The 15382-nt window shown below is 41.8% G+C and overlaps 1 protein-coding gene across 1 annotated transcript in view; it reads right to left on the bottom strand.

Moving 5' to 3' along the window:
• DISP1 (dispatched RND transporter family member 1) overlaps window positions 1–7962 on the bottom strand; it is a 96420-nt gene extending 88458 nt beyond the window's left edge. Inside the window, exon 1 of the mRNA XM_086631743.1 lies at window positions 7913–7962. The gene's annotated coding sequence lies outside the window, so the exon portion shown is untranslated. The remainder of the gene's footprint in view (window positions 1–7912) is intronic.
• Window positions 7963–15382: the final 7420 nt, after the last annotated feature.

Below are 15382 nucleotides of genomic sequence, written 5' to 3'. Positions count from 1 at the left end.
ATCATTTTGGGATGTCATTCAGACCTACTAGTACCAGTTTGCTAAATTTTAACTTGGAACCTCTGACACTAAGGCAGTGACCACTAGACCTTCCCTGAAATGGAGACAGCAACACTGAAAGGCAGGGCAGACAAGAGGCAGCTCTGTTAATTACTTCTCAAAAGTCAGAAGAAGCCTCAGTGTCTCACAATCCCATTATTACAGCTTCAGTTTGCGGGTTTTACAGATTTAGCAGCCTAAGTTCTAAATGCAGTAAGCCACTCTGAACAGTATATTCAATTGCCTTTGGGTTAGAAGAAAAGATGCCAATTTAAGAAAAAAAAAAATCAAAAACATGTTTGGCAAAAGCAAACAGATGCTACTTTCTCCTGCCTAGTCAGTAAAAAAAAGATTAGAAATTCAACCTCTTTATTGTATATGTTATTGGTAAAGCTGTGAGACAAAGAGAAGTTAAAGAGCTTTGCAAAGTAACAGATTTTGAAAAGCTATGAAGAGAGGAACAAGCCCCCCCCCAGTCCATCCACTGTCATGCATCAGTGATCAAAATCTATTTGAAAAAAAAAAAAGAAATAATCTAAAAACCTCTCACTTTCCCCAGAAAGCAGTTTGGTTTGTAGAAATCAACCATATCCAAGGCAATAACAAACAGCCATGTGACCCGCTTGTGGAAAGGCCATAGAAAAAAAAAATAATAATAATCCGTCTGGAGTTTGTGTTGGCCAGGCAAATCAATATACTTAGTCATAGCTCCACAGCACTGCTTACAAAGCAAGCAATTGTTTTCCCACTAATGCCATCTCCACCATTTCTTAACAGAGAACAAGTTGCCAAAGTACTGAGTTTGCAGCAGATCTTACACCGGCTTTGCTTGAAAGCAGATTCAGCAGGGAAAAACAGTTCACTGATACAACAGTAAAGCAGTTACACATAAAAAGAGCCAGTTACAGTTCACAGTCAACCATAACACTACTTTCTTCAGCTGTCTTAATGTATAAACATTGTTACACAATGATATATTTTCAAATACATTACTCCAAACCCCTTGATACAAATCTTTTTTCATTTCTTAAAGTTTCACTGTCAAAGAAAATACATGATGACTAATTCAAGTCCAAAAAATTTCTAGGACTATTCAGAACCTAAGACTTCACGGTCACGGAAGTGAGTTCTAAACTGTATTAATGATCTTATTTTTAGTTTTAATAACGATTTTGGTTTAAATTTCATTATGTTTTTATAAAGGTATTAGCATGACATACATTTCACATGATTTAACTTCAAAGGGTTAAGATTAAGTTACTGAATTCTTGCAATACCTGCTGTAGTTTTTTTATGCTATTAAAGAAGCTATCAACAATAAGTGAGAACATATGTTTAAGACTAGGGTAAAGTTTATTCCAAGAGGCAAAAATTCCCTTCAGCTTTATATAATTATTTTGAACAGCATACATATTAAAGAAAATATTTTAACTCACATATTCAAACTATGTGGCATAGTACTCTGTAATTTTCTGAGCTCAAAACATCATAACTGCAGCAATCTTTAATTAATTACTTAGTTCTCAAAATCCCCCTCTTCCTTCCTCCCACCCAAAGGTATCTCCACATCACCCAGCTTTTATGCACCTTCAAGAACTGCTGCCCAACAAGGTTTTTTTTAATATTAAATATTTTTACCTTTAGAAATGGATCCTATCAGCTGTATTGCTGAGCATAGCAACTACTTTCAGTGAACAGAAAGGGGAGAAAATTCCTAAGAAAGTCTTTTAAATTCACATCAAGTCTACAAGCATCTTCAGTCCAAGTCTACAGGTATTGAGCACCCACCATGTCTTACAATTAATAGGAAAGTGCAAAGCTCAGAAGACCACAGATGAGGCCTCACAAGAAAAAACCCACAAACTCAGAAAACCCCAGTTTTAATTCCAGCACTACACCAAAGCGCAAGTGTAATCTGAGCTGTATCATTCCACTCACATTCCAGGTAGAATGGATTTTGTGTTTACAAAACGTGTCTTCTCAAATCTCACTTCTATTGCTCCATCCTGTGTAAAAATATTTAATCACAGACAAGCACTTGATGAAAGGCAGATTAAACACGTATCAGTGGCAAATGCATCTTCCCTAAGCTAAAACAGAAAAATTTTAATGTTACATGTACAATTCAATATGACACTGGCAAAGAAGCCTGCAGGAGAAGCACGTTGAAAGAACCAATTTCTTAAGTTAGTCATTTTACATCTAAAATATTTGTAATGCATACTCCTTGATCAGACAGGTTACAAGTCACAGGAAGATGACGATGCTGTACTTGAAGATTCAGACCTGAAACAAAGCTCATCGATACTCTCTTCTAACACTTGGGAAAACAGCAAAAAAGCAAGCTACAAACACAATATTAGCTGTGGCAATAAAACTTACTGCCTTTGAGATCTGCTCCTTGGTACAGCTCCAACAGCCAGGTCTTATCACATGCAAGAATGGCAATGGCATAGAGAAATATCAGGAAGTCTAAAACAAGGCTGTTTACAGCCCTTGACCAACCTTGGTTACATAAAAAGAGAAGATAAAGAATTAAAGCTCTAAGGTGGGCAAAGATTCTCGACAATCCAGGAATAACAACAGCTGAATTTCTAAACACTACAGCTCTGCACAAGAAAGCACTATTGCTGAGCATACACACTTCACCCGGGAACATAAGTGTTTTCAGATGACAAGGGAAACGTTTCCTCCAATTAAAGCCAGAGGCATCTCCTTCCCATTTTACCTGCATGTCGAGTTCATTAACAAGAAGAGACTGTACAAGAGTAAAACAGTATCCATCTGCTAATGGTTACGCCTTAACTCAGTCATTTTTATTAATTTGTGCTACATAGCACAAGAGTAATGTTGTACTATAGACAGCACAAGAATGGTTTTATCATGCTGCGTTTGCCTGTTTCTACAAAAACAACAATGCTATACATTAAGATACACAGCAAGACCTTTCTTCAGAGACTTGAAAGCAAAAAGCTAACATTATTTCCAGTCATGGGCTGACTATACCAACCCACCAGAAAGCAAGTTTTTCACCTCTACCTTAGGGGACAAAGATGGGGAAAGGAATAAGAACAGGGAGCGCAGAAAAAGTGTTTCGTTCATAGCTGAGGTCACCCAGCATGGCACCCTACCGTGTCACCCGAGAGTACCCGTAACAGCTTCTCTCATTGTGGGCCACATCTCTTAAGCTATCTCCATACCACAAGTCTCCCAGTTCTCCACCTCAGCACTCATGTTTCCTCACAAGGACAGGCTCTGTGTGCTCCTATTCTAATCTCCATCCACACACTGAGACCACACACCTTACAGTCACTAGTTCTTCTGGTGCCTGTCACTCCTTTCCCATGTATTTCCACTTAATTTTCAGTTGCACTCTCCTGCCTATATACCAACCAGCTCCTCCCTCTGTCTCTCCCCAGTGCCACCTTCCCTCCCCAGCAAACCTTATTCTTGCAAGGTCTATGCTACCCTACGTCACCACTAGCAACCTTTAGTCTCCTGTGACCCCTGGCTTCACCCCCCTCCACTTCCCAACATCTCCTTCCTTGCTTTCCTTTGCCCCACTCACCTGGCCTGATAGCTTCCACTTTTAGATCTTTTCCTTCCCAGTTCACCATCAACACCAGTCCTCCTTCCCCACAACTCTCCCAGACAGATTTATTTCTGTTAATATCTCATGCTGGAGAATCTCCCACAGAGCAAGTTAAACTGCTATTAATAAGCAGAGAGTAAAAGTCAGCTTAAAAAAAAAAAAACAACCAGCATTCACCTTTATAAAATTGCTTCACACACAGCTCAGGGCTTCCCAACCAAGGAATCCTCTCTATTATTCCAGCTTTCACCAACTCAGCTGGACCGTGCTCCTTGATGCCCAGAACATTTCTCAAAAGCTCTTGACTCGTTGGATTTGGTTTTCCAAGAATTATGTGATAGATAAAATTCACACTTTGCCTACTGCAAGGCTCAAAAATCAGAATTTAGATAGAAATGTCAAGTGGCTGTTCTATTAATGTTGAGCAACAACAGCACCAGTGTATCACACCTCAGGAGCAGATCCCCTTAAAAGGGTAAGTTACTGTAACAGGGGTCTCATTTTTACAGTAAAGCTAGAAAGTATTTTGTTTACAACAAAACATTGATTTGTTAACAGTTATTTGTATTAAAAACTTCAGTGTCGAACAAGCAGTAGTTACAAGCGATGACTTTTTCAGCACTACAGTCCCACTGAACGTATGATTTAGAGGCTACAATCCACTCTCACATCAAAGTGAAAGTAATCTGCTTGCTTAGGGCAGAAAAGCAACCTCCTTTTTTCTTTTATTTTTCTTTTTTAATATAAGAACCTTTTCACACCCTCCCATAGTGTTTAATTTTTGCTGCACTTCACACCAAAGCCCAGCTGACTTTGTTAAAACTGCTCACAGGAAGTCACACTAAACTCAGAAATACCATATGGTCACTGAACGAGAAAATAGCCATAGTTACCAAACCAAATTAATGCCATTGATCACTTTAAAGAGAGATAGTTGTAGGCTTGCTAACTATCTGAGGTGCTTACTATGTATTTCAAAGCTCGAGAGTAATTCTATACTTCTATCAATGCTAATAAATCAATCATCTCTGTTAAAGGCTTAGAGGAAAAGTAAAGCTTACTGCTCAAATCTATGGTCAACATATGAGAAACATTACTAGGAAAGCCGTTCAAAAAGCCTCCTCATGGGAAAGGGTAACATTATGAGAACTAAGTGTTTTCACATGTTCTTTTTACCTTTGTTCTTTTATAGTCTTATTTTTCACCTCTTCCACAGCAAGGTTTTTTTGGAGGCTACTAATCTGAATTCCATCTCTTTCTTCTCAAGGTCCCTTGGGACCGCTCTCCCCCATCCCTGTCTTTTGTTCCTGCTACAGTAATTCTCTGATCAGTCAAAAATAGATTCACACGGCATTTTCCAACAGAGTTGGGAATCTGCAATGGCAGCGGATTTGGAAAGGGGTGAGGAAAAAAAATCATTTGAAGGGAAAAACCCTGCTTTCTCGGCAATGCTGTAAGCCTGCCTGCTAAGTAGTGAATAAGCTTCATCCTGAAGTCATGACTCTCATGGATTACTGAGCAAGAGAAGGCAATCAAATTGAAGCCAAGGCACTGCTCTATACACAGGAAAGTCCAGCCACTGACACTGCTCTTTCCCAGATTCCATGAAGGCAGTCACCACTGCGGCCTTATTTATCGCATTATACAACCCACAAACAACTCCACTACGACGAGTTCAAAAGCAGGTTAAAAAAAAAAAAAGGAAACCTCAATCCTTGCATTTGATTCTCTACATGTAGATCACATCTCTACATTTCCCCCAAAAGAGGGGAAAAAAAAACAACCCTTCTGAGTTATCCTAATGCAGTCTTCCATAATTTGCACCACTGTAGTATCAAGTCCTAATTTCAACATCCATCTGTTTTTAACTGATGTACACATTTAAGCTTCTAATCTCAAAATAACTGTCCTCAAACTAGGCTATTATATTACTACAGGATATTACTCACTTCGCTGTAAAGGAGGAAATAAATCTTTCTGCAGAATTCGATTTTCCTTGCTGTTTAACGACTTTCAAAATATCTTTACTACAATCATGGTGTAGTTCCATCATTCTATTCCTAAATAGAACACTAGTGTCAAAAGTTGTTGTGTTTTGTTACTTTAAGCTTAACATTTAAAGATAATTACTTAAGCAAAAAAAGCCCTGGATGTTTGTCTGCCTCTCTAATTTGTATCTCGGTTCACTTTTACATTCAGCAGTCAACACAACAGCATCCCCAGTACTAGTTGCAATTTTTGGGAGCTCCTGAAAAACTAAAGAAGCACAAGTCATACTTATTTTACACTCAGAGAAAAATGTAAATATATGTAAAATAAATATAACTTGTGACTGTTATAAACATTGTAACATGCTGTGAATGTTTGTAAGCGTTATTGTTAGAGTCAACATTTTAGTGATTACAAACTTAAGTATTTGCCAAAAGAGTCTGTAAGTGCTGATGTTTCAAGTATTTATATATTTTCCTAATACATATTTCCCCACTCCAAAGATTGTTACCCCTCCCTTGGCTATTTCACGCTAGATCTCTTCCACCTCCATCACTGCAGGCTGTTTGCTTCAGGCTCTTATCCTTTTGCCCAGTTACGGAATCCCACCTTCCTCCCAAGTCTCTACCTGTCCCAACTGCTTTCTTATGCTTTTATTCCCCTGCAGTTCCACAAGCCAACACACCTTTAAAGCTGAGCACATTCATATGCCCATGGACCATTCAGATGTCTTATCCAAAGTGTTTGTTACTATTTTACAAATTTGTCTAAGCCAGGTATTCTGTAACAAGCTACTTGCAATTCTGATCAGACAGTTGTTCATTTAAAATACACATCACGTGCTACAGACACACTTTGAGTAACTACAGCTCTTCATCCCTCTCCTGAAAAGAGCTGGTTCTCATTTGCTGACATACAATGTAAACCATCAACCATTCTGCAAAACCATATTTTTCAATCTTACCCAGAGGCTGAAAAAACAGAGTGTCCTATTGCCTTCCTCACAGAAGTGTTTTCAATTAAACTTCTAATATCGTCTCCTCCCCTACTAGGGGAAAGATGGCAAGAAATCACCAGGTGAGCTATCCTTCACATTGGAGCTAACCCATTCTGTAAGTGCAATACAGAGGTAACCAGTTGCAATGGTTGCAGGTGCCATCACTGACAACAAGGTAACTGGTTACTTACACTGGATCCAGAAACTGAAGAGGCTTGTGCACTACTCATAATGTTCATACCTCTGGACAGATCTCTGCCTTAATGGCCTCTCCAACACATCTCCAGTGTTTGCCACCACCATGGGAAGCAATGCTTAAGCAGCTTATCAGAACAGCAGTTGTGCAGACAGAAGTCAGGAGTTACCATATCTCAATGTCCCAAGACAAAGGGTGCCGTATGAGGATCCGTCAGAAACCACTGCCTATAGACCTTATGTTCTCACAGAACCTTTGCTCCTAATAAACAAACGAGGCAATTACAAGCAGCGTATGCCTGAACAAAGACCCAAAGCACATGAAATGCTGATCGTATTTCAGTCCATAATGAACGAAAAAAGTTAGATGCCTGAACACCTTTTCTAAAAAAAAAAAAAACAGCTCCCACTAAAATAATCACATAAATTTAGAAGTGCACGTTAAAAAAATAATTAATTTTTTCATAATGTTTTAAAACAAGGCTCAGAACACACAAGGGCATCGCTGGCTGCCCAGCGGCTGAGAGGGCAACCATGACTGCCTGCGCACCTCCGCCGCAGCGAGACCTCTCCCTCCTCCGCCGCAGAGACGCCGCTGCCCCGCGGGTCCGGGTCCCCGGGGCGCTCCCCACCGGCGAGGGGGCTCCTCTCCCGGCTCCAGCCGCCGGCAGAGCACGGGGCTGCCGCCGCCGCCTCCCCCACGCAGCCGGCCCGACCGACTCCGCAGCGCGGGCGGCGGGAGCCGCCTCCCTCACGGAGACACGGCGGGGGGCCCGCGGCGCGCCCGCCAACCCCGAGAGGCTGGAGGCGGGGGGAGCCGTCCCGGCGACGAGCCCGGCGGACGAGCGGCGGGAGAGCTGCCTGCCGCCCCGCACCGCACCGAGGGGCCCCGCCGCCGCCCGCGCCGCGCTGCCGGGTGCCCGCCGGAACCGGCTGCGGCTGACGCGGCCGGTACCGCCCTCCCGCCGCGGGGGCCGCACACCTCAGCGGCGGCGGCGCGGAAAGACCGCCCCGCGGGGCCCGCCCGCCCCGGCAGGCTGCTCTCACCTCACGACCGGGGGCGGGCGGGGAAAGCCACTGGCCCGCCCGACGGCACCTACCTGGCGGCTGCCGGCGAGCGGAGCCCCGGAGGCGGCTGCCCGTTGTTGTGGCCCGGGTGGCGGCAGGAAGCGAGCGGCCCCCGCGACGGCAGCGTCTCCACCGTGGCGCAGTTACCATGGGACGGACGCCCTCTCCCTCCGGAAGTCACCGCCGGGAGGGCGGGGAAGAGGGGGGGCGGGCAGAGGCGCCATCTTGAGCGCGGCGCTCAGCCCAGCCCCGGCCTTCCGCCATGTTGAGCGTGGCGCGGCCGCAGGGCTCGCCCGAGGGCCGGTCCTCCCCCCGGGGTGGGTCCCCGGGCCCCGTGAACTACCGGGGGTATGCCGGGGTGGTGCTGTGAATGCAGGTTTGCTAAAAGTCGAAAAGAATATTATCTAAGTGGGTAAATCCAGTGCTGAAAGGTTAGGAAAAGCTTGCTGCAGCCGTAATTGTGCCACCTTGTGCGTGTGCTTTAGCTTTTAATTACATGATTGTATACCGTTTTGTCCCAAAGGACCCCTGCCTCGTTTAGTGCACAGAATGGGCTGAAACATGGTTGCATTGTCACTCAGAGATGCGGAGTTTCCTGCCCTTTGCAGTCGGAACGAAAATACATCTTCATAATTTTTAAGACCAGAGTAAAACATTGCATAATCTCCAGTCACTCCTTGCTTTTACGCTTTCATCCCACCACGAGAGTGATTGGCTCTTCGAAAGTTGCTCTGAAGCACGTGAAACTCCCCAGGTCAGGCTGCCGATGGTTTGAGAGTCAGAGAGACTCCCACCCCCTTCATTCTTCCCCTGGAGTTCGCTCTGCATGGTTTTTATTAAAGGCTCGTTATAATCTTGACTTCTGACTCAGAGCTCATCTCAAAAGCCAGTGGTGTGTCTCCTGTATCAGCCCAAGAGTTCGTGTTTGGTCAGACAGGGGTAGGACCAGAGCATGAAATGCTGTGGAAATTAACTCTGTCAGATCTGGCACTAGAGCTGCACTCAAGGAGCACAACAGTGAATGGGAGAGATCGTATGAATTTTAGAGGAGGTATCTTTTCTGCGAAGCAGCATGAGCACCTGGAAAAGGAAATGCTCCAGCCTCTCCCAGGCCTGGTCACTTAATATCGTTTTCTGCCACTTCATTTCCAATTGTACTGATTTCTTCTGCAGGCTCGAGCAACTACCGACTCATATAATACAGTTTCTGTAATTCCTGTGAAACCTTCTCTTTTTTCCCCACAGAACATCTCTACAGGATATCATTTATGCTTCAATGATCCTCCACTGAAGTACACGAAGTTCAAGAAATTTGTAATACCAGTTTCCACGCCACAGCTCCTGTCTTTCAGTGCCATCTAGTGTTCAGGTGTGGAAGAGATGCTGCAACTAATGGAATTTCTCATCGGATCGATTTGCCATAATTAATACATTCTGGAAACTGAAAAATGACACTGATAGAAGGCATCTTTGGAAATTAATAAAATATTTGCATATATAAAAAGGCTAGAGATTTATCAATTAATATTTTTATGGCATTAACTTCTGACATAGATCTCATTAAATAAAAATCAATAGCACTCACAAATCAAACATAATCAGTTGTTTACTTCTGGTTATGCTGTTCTCTGTAACTAGTTAAGTTGCTTCAGAAAACAGTGGTCACCCAAAAAAAAAAAAAAAGTGTAATGAAATAATCTATTGCCCTGTTTCATTTTCAGCTCTCCTGAAAAGAAGTAGCCAACCAGATCAAAGCCCAATCAAAATTTCACTTGCAAAGTAAAATTTCAATGCTTAGAGCAACAGATATTTCAGTCCATCTACAAAAAAAGGAGCAAGATTTTTTTTTTGAAACAAGGAAAAGACCAAAAATGAGGTATTATCCAGAGATCATTGTCTTCAGTTTCTTTTTTTCCTTAATGTTACGTCTTACAGTGACTTATAGTTCTTATTCTCATCCGCCATCTACGATCAGCAAGTAAAGAGTTCATAACCATTGAAACACTCTTGTCTTTCACTGTTAATGCACAAACTTAAGAGACAAACATGAGGGACTTACAAAATCTCCTTATATTACTCTTAAGAAAGTGTTTAGTGGCCAGTACAGGTAATTCCCCCTTGAAAAATCTCATATTCTAAATTAACATACAAATCCTGAATAGCAAATATAATAAAAGGAATGTGGATATAAAATTTTATACATTAGCTTTGTGTATACTCAAGTCCTTATATATATATTTAAAAAACCTTACACTCCCTACCTGGTCTTGAAAGAAATGGAAAGTCTTTATTCTCTGAATTAGTCCAGTTAAAAGGAAAGAGAGCAAGGTGCTCAGCTGCTTTCATTCCAGTGAAAATTTAATTTAATTAGAGCAATTTCAGATCACACTTCTGGCAGCTGTGTTTATCACACTTTCTTCAAAGGATAGGAATTAGCATTGACTGACATTAGCATCAAAGCTTATTTATTCACCCGCCCACATCTTACCAGCCCTTCTGAGTTTGTCTGTTTATTTAGCACTTTAATAACACCACAGTAAATAAGATTTCATTTCAGAGTGTGCGTGATTTTTGTCAAAGCATTTAGGCTTCTTATAATGTCATGTCAGAACCCCTCTTTGCAGGTTTGATGAAAGAGCAGCTAGCTGTTCTCCAGAAGAAGTATTCTAAATGCTTGACAAGGACGTAGACTGGGATCCAGAGGGTTTTTTTCTTTCTTTTTTGTCAACAACTAGAAAATAGCTGTATTTCAGCAGGAGGGAAAAGTGCCCAAAACGACCTGTCATCTCTTAAGGTGCAGAAGTCTGCCTGAGTCCAAAGCCAGATAAGTCATGGGGGTTTTGAGCTTCAGGGTTTGGGGAAGCCATGTGGTACTGAAGACTCAGCTCTCTGTTTTGCAGCTGGTCCGTCCTTTCCAGCTCATATGGAGGCGTGAGCGCTGCCCGTTCACTCACAGTGCGCAACCTGCTACCATCTCTTGTGAGCTAAAAGAAGGTTCTTGCTGGTAAAGACCATTTTTTATTTCATATTTGTGCAGCGCCTAGCAAAACAGGGCTTGAGTCCCAATTGGAGATGCTGGAGCACAGGAATGAGGTGGACAGATCATAGCTCAGCTGCCTCCTTTGGAGGCACATGTAGAACTGCTGCCATATCAGATCAGACACCAGGAATCTGCTGCCTGCACCACAACCTCAAGCCCAGGAGTGACAGAGAGAAGCAGTTAGGCTGGGGCCCCGTGGGCTTATTCTTCAGTTATCAGCAGTAGTTTGCCTATATTCGTGATTGCTGATGGATGTCAAAATACAAGAAAAGAATGCCACAGGAAGAGAAAAAGCTCCTTTCCATTGCTTTCCAGAAAGAGGTAAAGCAAACAACTCCATTTGATTTTTCGACAATTGGAACCCAACTGAGCTGATGGTGCATGTTCACAGCAGGCACCCTTCACTGAAAGATTCCCTTCAGATCTCACCTTTACCCCCAACTTGCCAACATAGGTATCATCAGGTACAAACTAAAAGGAGCAAAGAGAGGCAACCTGCCAAAAGCTGAATAGGGTGGAAATGGAGCCTCCTGGTGTATCTTACACAGACAGAAACAGCTGATCCCAAGCCAACTCTGTTGTGCTTCACCTACTGGCTTTCCCCTGATTTCATAAGTAATAGCAGCTCTGCAAGCAAAGGGACGGTGCGGGAATTTTCTGCTTTGCAGTGAAACATCAAAACTGATGCTGGAAACGGTTGTTCTTTCCCAAAGGTTTCACGTGCTACAAGCAGAACAGGAGTCTCCTCTAGGCAGTGTTACCAGCATTGGCACTAGCTGAAAGAAAAAAATCAGAGCCCTCGCTTAAAAATGTAGTTCAGAATGTGAACAAGGAACATATAGTTGTAAGTTGTCTCTCTAGTGTGCATACAATGCTGAAGAGAAGTCAAATTAAAAGAAAAAAACAAACCAAACCCCAAACAACACAAAGAAAACAGATAGGAGTGATTAATGGGAATAAATTCCACAGCTTTGACCACAGTATTACTTTGTCAAATCCCAGGACTTAATCCACAGAGGAATTATCGTAAGATAACAGTTCTGTGTAATGGAAATAATTTAATTTTCAATATTCCATCTAGCAGTGCAGACAGGCCTGTGGAGGTGTGCTGTCTAGCTGGAACATTTATTGCTTCTGACCACTGGTGAAGAATCAACCCTCCAATTCTGAAATTAGGAAGAAACAGAAATGCCAAGGAAACGAGACACTCGGCAGCCTGTGAGAAAGTGATGGAAAATTCATCACGGCTTTCAATCACTTACAGCACTTGCTATGCAGAAATAGGCTGAGCTCCCCGGTTTTGCTTGGAAGTTGTGTCACTTCCAATCTTCCCTGTGAGATTCAACGTGGTTAATAGTGGTGATTTGCATGTAGATGAATGAAATGTCTGCTTTCAGTGATTGTATTTCTGAAACCTGGTTTTCACTAGTTCAGAAGGAAAACAGCTTTGGAGGGTGGAATATTACTTCTGTAAAAAATCCTCATGCCCTAAACCATTGCAATCAGTCCAACCTTTTTTTTTTCAAAAGGGAAGAAAGGTTAGCAGCACACGCAATAGAGCAGCACTGATTTGCATTTTTCAACTCACAGCCCAGCGAGTGGAGAATTTCGTTTATTCCATGTAGCCAGCCAAAAACCACACAGGCCCATGCAAACCCAAATTTTGGACATGCTTCTTCTCAACTACCATGAAACTGTCAGGGAAAAGCATAATTTAGACATCTCTTCAAGAACATTGTCCAAGAAACTCTTCTTGCAGAGTACTTTCCATAATCCGCTCTTGCAGATGCTCTTCTCACTTTCTTCATGCATAGAAGTAATCGAAAAAGTGCAATGAAGAGTATCAGCGTCTCATAAGGAGATTACTGAAGCAGCACATCAACTAGGACAGATATATTCTTTTATTGGCTTAGTCGATCTATAAAGCCATTTACCTTCTTATGAATACTGTCTGACATTTATTTTGAAAAAAAAAGGTCATCTGGAGAGCAAGAATATAAAAATCATGATTATTAGTGTCCAGCAACTTGCTTTGTTGACTATTTTAAAAGGTAAATTTTACATGTTTCAGTCAGTTAAAGTTCTTTTTTTTTTTCTTTCATTCTGCTACTCTGATGAATGACAAATTCTGCAGCTGCCCGGAACAAAAGAGGACTTTGCAGGCTGATTTAGGTGTACTAGGATATCGAATTGCACTGTACTGCCCCAAGCAGTAAGTTTTCCATATTCAGAAGTGATCAGCTAACAACAAATCCAAGATCCATTCATCAGAAAATAAGAGTTTCAGTTAAATGGGAACCAGACAACAAAGCTCCATCTATCTCCTTAGCTTAAATAAAGCAGTAGATGCCACAGAGGCCATGTTTTTCCTCGTAAAGCTCCTTTTTCTCTTCAATACTTGTGTTGCTTTTTTTCTCTACTGAACATTAAAATTGTGCTGCACTGGGCAAAGGGAGGACATGTTTAATGTCATGGCCTGCTAATGATTCATTCATAGCCTATAAATTACTTTAATCAGAGATGAATTGGAACGGCCGCATTCAGTATTTAGTAGTTGAGACACTTTTTGTGTCATGTTCTGAAACTTCATTAATATTTGCAAAACCACTTTGGGAGAAACCCACTGTACTCTTAACTGCAAGAAGTTGGTGTTAGAGCAGGTTGGGGGAGATGCATTCACCTCTGGCTCGTGTTTCAAGCAGGGGCAAAAATGCAAAGCCTAGTCTACTGCTCAATTACTCTCAAGTTACTCCCTCCCCTACACAAGCCTGATAAAATGCAATTTCATAGGTTTGTGTATTGAAGGTTCAAATTTAAGACAGAGAAAGATGAATAGCATTTGATGAACGAGAATCAAGCTCAAGTGGAACATCTCAGCATATGCTGAGGGGCTGAGGTCTCCATTTAAAATTCAGTTATAACACCTAAAATTTAAAACCCACACCACCACTTTTGCAGATCCCTTTTTTCAAAGCAGGACATTCACTTTAAAGTACAACCTGGTACTTCAGGGCTTCAGGGAAATTGTGCCTAAATTGCAAGAGTTCATGCCCAATTCATCTCTAAAATTAAGATTCTGTGTAAAACTATCAACTAGAACTTGAAATACAGATTCAGAGAGTTTCAACAACTTTTGGGACCCTTTATTTACAGCAGTCCTCATCAATGCAAATGTGAACTGAAAATGGCAAGGTTCATAATTGGTTTATCCCCACATTTTTAAAAAAATTCCCATCTTTTCTGTAGAATTTGTATTGCTAGAAAAAACTCGACTTCACACACAATTTTCATCCATCCTAGTTACAAAATTTCACCTGGTTGATGATCTATACAGTGTTTCCTCAAGAAGCAGCTGGACGTGCCTTTGGTGAGCTAAATGTCCAGTACAATAACCATTGTCACAGCCATCAATAATCCGTCTCTCAGCATAAGAAAGCAGGGCAGGCTATTTTCTTCCTGGCAGGAATTAGTAAAGGATAGTTGGAGTTACATTGCGTTATTCAGCTGGATTACCTGAGAGCACTAATAAAAACAGGAGGGTTGTGACAGGGCTATGCACTTCCAGAGGCTTTCAGTGAGCTGGTGACAGACAAACATTTTAGAATTTGGTTTTTGGCAGGGGGGTTGTATCATCCACATTCCCAAGAGTCCTTTGTGGTTAGACAAAGTTTTCTAACGTGCTTCCATATTTCTTGAGGCTTTTCCTCAGGAATTACTGGTAACACAATACTATGACTTTGGCCCCAAAACTGAGGCCAATATTTGTCTCCAAAGCCAGACCAACATGGATTTCTGATTCTGCTACCGGAAGTGATACTGAAGTGAACAATCTGGCCACGCAACTACATCACCTTTGCCGTGCGTCTCCACCTCATCAATTTGGGGAATAAAACTCCCAAGGTTGTCTTGACTTCTTATTTGTTCTCTTTCAAATATCATTGACAATCAAAATCCAGCTTAAACGCAGTAACTTCAGAACGTGGAGGACTGGTGCATGTAATAGAACACATAAATTAGTAATCACACTCGAAGCTCTGCTAAAACTTTCAAACAGCTTTAAGTAAAACAGTGAAAAAAATGTTAGAGCCAAATTTGGTCCAATGGTAGATTGTTCAGGGCTGAAATCAGCTTTCAACATCTTTTGTGGCATAAAGCATAGTAGTAGAGTTAAATAAAGCCTAATAAAGCACATCCTCTCCACTCTCCTAAGCCAGATACAGACTTTATTTCCCTGGTTCTGTGTCCTGTAGTATTCCTCTACTGCGTATTTATATCTGGGTTCTTTGAGTCCAAACTGCATGGTAAGTGTCCTTCCAAGGGATTTACAAGCTGAAAACACACAAAAGACAACTAATAACCAGAAGACCCTCCTTCTACTAAAGGGCTTATTGCAATAAGCATTTTACATAATAGCAGAAAACTATATGAAGTGATCATATATATGAACATAAAGGATCACCAG

This window comes from Tauraco erythrolophus, chromosome 2 (assembly GCF_009769465.1).
Source record: "Tauraco erythrolophus isolate bTauEry1 chromosome 2, bTauEry1.pri, whole genome shotgun sequence".
Lineage (NCBI taxonomy): Eukaryota > Metazoa > Chordata > Aves > Musophagiformes > Musophagidae > Tauraco > Tauraco erythrolophus.
The sequence above is the reverse complement of the archived record's forward strand: the minus strand, read 5'-3'. Positions and strand labels throughout refer to the sequence as shown.